A 5,099-nucleotide genomic window follows, 5' to 3' on the forward strand; every position below is an offset into this window, starting at 1 on the left:
CTGCTTCTACAACATCTGAAGGCAACCTATTCCAAAGGTCAACCTCCCTGTTAGAAAAATGTAATTGTCTTAGCTGAAGATGACTCCTACCTTGCCAAGCTTTATATTTGTGTCCCCTAGTCCTACTATTCTCATTGTTAAATAAAAAAGATGATGTATCAACACTATCAATTCCCTTTACAATCTTAAACATCTCAATCAGATCCCCCCTGATTCTTCTTATTTCAAGAGAAAACAATTTGAGAGAAGATTTCAGCCTCTCGTCGTATGATAATCCCTCCATCCCAGGCACTATTCTTGTAACTCTTCTCTGAACCCTTTCCAAGAATTCAATGTCCTTCCTAAAGCAAGGACTCCAAGACTGAACACATACTACAAATGTGGCCTAACCAGTGACCTGTACAATGAGAGTATAACCTCTTTAGACTTGTATTTAATATTTCTATAGTTACAACCTAATATCCTATTTGCCCTACCACCAGCAATAACACACTAATAACACTCTAAAGCCATTAGTACTTTTACGAAAACATTACCTAACGTCATCGGTGGAAACTCGAGCTATAATCGGCGTGTGATTAGAGAGAACTACAGGGATAGCTAGATCCCTGTTAAGTGAATTGTACTAACGTCAGATCGAAATTAACTCGCTCATCGTCAACCCTCGATGATATATCAAGGAAGTTCCAGACTAGGAAGAAGACCTTATATTGCCTGTAAGTTTGTGAAACTTTTGGATGTAAATTATTGTTCGTAATAACTAGTTGAAATAACTGTTATTGTAAATTGAATTGTTGTTTGTATATTAAAACATATTTGTATTAAAAAAGAAAACTGTAGGTATCAATCTTGTTGGCAAATATCATAAATTGGAGATATATCGGCATATATTTAACTACTAAATTTAAATTATCATTTAGCTCAGTTTCAGACCATTCGAAATTTTAATAGTAACATAATAATAATCTATCTTAACTGGAGCCTAGCCTGTCTGTTTCCAAATCATAAACGTGTATCATTTCGTCCTATTGTCTATCTAACTTTGCACGAAGAAATAACAAACTTTCATCCTACCTATCTCTTGGGCAATATTTGTACTTAAATAAGGTTGCCTATTACTATTAGCCTTCTTTTATCAAGATAAAATAAGACATATTAACTTATCCTCAGAATCATCCCTCATCTGACTAGCCCCTGGTAGTTCAGCTGTAAGTCTGAGAACTCATGTCCAATTACTATCAGGTATATACGTGCAAATGCCTTTAATAAGTTTATTTTCATTCTTGCAAGCTTGAATGAAATATAATATTTTTTGTTAGGCCACATAAACTCTTGAACTTTTAAAATCGTGATTTTATTTAAGTGTAGGTTTTAACAGGTCTTATAAGTTATTTTTAAAATAATGATGTATTTTACCGCCAATATAGTTGTGGGTTTTTTCTTTTTGACAATGGCAAAATAGTTTATTAAACGTTTCGATCAAAAAAAGAGGCACCTTAATAATCAAACACATGCGACTTATTCAAAACCTGCTAGTAAATCTACATCGAACTATACCGAACAACAGTGAGAACCAATTCCATCAGTCCGATCAACCAAGTACTGTATTATTATTATTGTTACACCTCCGTTCCTTAATTAATTTTCCGTAAATTCGTTTCGACGAAACTTTAGCGACACAAGTCCTTTCTTAAATAAAACTGGTTTATTCTTTCTGAATATAACGTTGCGATACACTTAATTTCAACAGTCGCGCTATAACAAACGCTATAATTCTCAACGAACGTCTCACGTTCTCAACAATATTCTCCCTCCACAGTTCAATTACCCCTACCGTCACGTTGTGACCGTCTTATATATACTAGATTAACACATATCTAGTAAACGCTAGAGCATTCATGAAGGAACAGGATATTTCTAGAAGTCAATGACGTGTTACTAGCGTCACGTGACCCCGATGTCGTAACATTATTGTTGTAACCACTTGATACTTAAAAGTCATTATAACTGCACCATGACTGTGAGACTCTCAAAAATTTAGCGTGAAACGGATTGTTATGTATTGTTATTTATTTCATGATATAATTTTTTTCTGTTGTTTCTTAATTGCGAAGTTGTGTAACAATTCTTGCTGTTTTTTAACACGAAATATAAGTTGTTTAACGTTGGAATCCTTACTAAGATTTTCACTAAGTCAAAACTTTTATTTGTAGTTTCGTGAAGTAATTTACAATATTTCGAATTGTTTATTTGATTTATGTAGTGCACACTGGTATATAAATCACATCTCAAGAGTAGTAATAAACAATGTTGAATCCAGACCTTTTCATCGGGGGGGGGGGGGGGTAAAGTTGGGGGGATGAATTCAAATTCGGCAATATGAAAAACACTGTACTTTAATTAAAATATTTGACTCCTCAACTTTACAGTGATACATTTTTTGTATTATTGGTCAAGAACATTTAAATATAATTTTTACAACAAATTTGCAAAAAACAAAAAAATACTGAAAATACATTCAGACATTCACTGTACTCTTAGAGAAAACGAACGCATCTAGTTTTTATGTGTGTATAAGTCGATAACTTTTGATAACAAGGTATATGAATGTACATTAAGCCCTTCGGTGTTAATATTCATGCAGCTTGGAAGGGTGTCTTTTCTATCCGGTTTCTCAGCTTATTTAAAATAGGGTTCTTGCCACTGAAAGAATGCTCAACTCCAGCATTCGAAACCGGCACCACCATCAGGCATTCAGTTAAATTTTAAAGACAGTCGTAATCGATGTTAGCTTTCCACAAGTAATACACATCATTTGTAACTTGATTTTCTTGCTTCCTTGCAATGTACTTGAAGGAGCTCAAATCAGCTCACACGTCATCAGCATCCAGTCCATCAAAGAAGCTACATTGTCTCTTCACATCATCATATGTTAAACTTTAAAGGAAATATATACATTGATGAGGGAGAATGCTTGATCATTCAACTGGTGCTCCATTTGTTCAATCACAGTGTCAACAAATCGTTTAAAGTTTTTGAAGGTTTGTTTATCCTAAATAGTTATAAACTCGAAACAGTCTACATCTATTTATACTTAACTTTTATTTTTTATTGCCATATGAACGTGCATAAGTACTATTGGAACCATTATAAGTCATAAATCACTGGCGAATGTTACGCTCTCGAAATACACTACGCACGAGCTAGTTGCAGGCGTACCTCGTGAAAATTTTCTATTATTATAATAATTTATTACACCGAATCTGACCATAAATAACTTAAAAAGTTGAAGCTCCGAGAACAAGGTGTAAGGAATTCGAAGGTCGAGGTGCTGGACTATGTGGTCATAATGAGTATAGTTCAATTCAGAAGCGCTTCCGGGTACGCAATCGTCGTCATGATGATTGAAATGCAGAGGATACCATACTATCACCCAAAGATAAGTTCAGAACTGACTTATTTTTCGTTGTGGTCGACTAACTTGTCACTGTATTGAAATACCGTCTTTATGCATATAAGGATGTTGCCATCAATTTTGGTTTCCTTTCTAAATTATCATCTCTTTCATGTCAATAAATAGGCCAAGCCGCAAAATGTCTTGTCCATTCTTTTCCGAACGATGCTGGAACCGAGATAGAAAACGAATTGATCCAAGTTGGCAAGTCCAGAGTTTCGACGATCATTCACACAAGCTGAACCAATAGAATCAATGGAGTTAAGAATGTTCTTTCTCCATAAACATGCCATTATCCAAACATTTCCTAATGTTGAGATAGTGCTGAAGATATACTTGCCCATGATGGTATCAAACTGCCGCGGGAGTAATAATTTTCGAAATTGAAACGAATAAAATGTGAGCTCAAGAAGAAAATAGGACAAAGCCGACTAAACAGTCTATCTACAATGAACATAGAATGTGATATACTTCGAAAGCTAGACTTTTCGAAATTCATTGACGAGTTCAGTTATAACATAGCCAAAGAGACAATTTTAGCTTTATACAAGTACATGCAGGTCCTAATCAAATTATCTTCATGATCATTAGTGAGCAAATAAAATGTTTTGCACAAGTTTATGGTTTGTCTATATTGTTTCCAGTGTTGCAAGGCTATGTGTATCATCAAAATGTTCTCACGTGTATATGCTTAACATTATGATTTTGACAGTGAAGTTGACTCAGTTGCTAGAGATGGTGAGAAGGGGGGGGGGGCTTTTCCTCTCCTATCGTTTGGGGCTCAAGCCACCCTTGGAGACACACAAATTCTACACGAAAATGAGATATCTAAAGCAAACACGAATTTAAATATGCCAATTAGCCTCATCTTATAGTGCATAAGATGGCAGATCGAGGAAAACCGTTTCCTGGCGGCAACTTCATCAAAGAGTGTATGATGGAAGCAGCAAATGACTTGTGTCCTGAGAAAGCCAATTTGTTTGGAAGTATCAGCCTTTCAGCAAGTCAGTTGTGCGGAGAACAGAAGAACTTGGAGAGAACATAGTGTTACAGATGCGCAAGAAAGTTAGGAACTTCTGGTATTCTTTGGCACTGAATGGGTCTACTGATCTTTCGAATACGTCATAACTTCTTGTGTTCATTCGTGGTGTTAATTTGGACTTGCAGATCACAGAAGAGTTGGCACCCGTTTGCAGCATGCACGGAACAACAACTGGAGAAGACATTTTCATGGAAGTGCAGAAAACTTTGCAAAGCTATAACCTTCAGTGGAATCGTCTTCGACGTGTTATAATTGATGGAGGAAAAAACATGGCTGGAGTGAGGAAGGGTCTGGTGGGACAAATACGAACTAAGTTGGAAGATTTTCAACTCCCGGGCGCTCTGTTTATACACTGCATTATACATCAGCAAGCACTCTGTGGGAAAGACTTAGATATTTCTTGCGTACTGAAACCAGCCGTTTCTGCGGTGAACTTCATTTGGGGTCATACACTTAATCACCGCCAGTTCCAGGCTTTTCTTGAAGAAATTGATTCTGAATTCTGTGTCTTGCCTTATCACACAGCAGTGAGGTGGCTCAGCTGCGGTAAAGTCCCGTTTCGTTTTTATAAGCTCCGAAGAGAAATAGATATTTTTCTCACCA

Source organism: Limulus polyphemus, unplaced genomic scaffold (assembly GCF_000517525.1).
Source record: "Limulus polyphemus unplaced genomic scaffold, Limulus_polyphemus-2.1.2 Scaffold7594, whole genome shotgun sequence".
Lineage (NCBI taxonomy): Eukaryota > Metazoa > Arthropoda > Merostomata > Xiphosura > Limulidae > Limulus > Limulus polyphemus.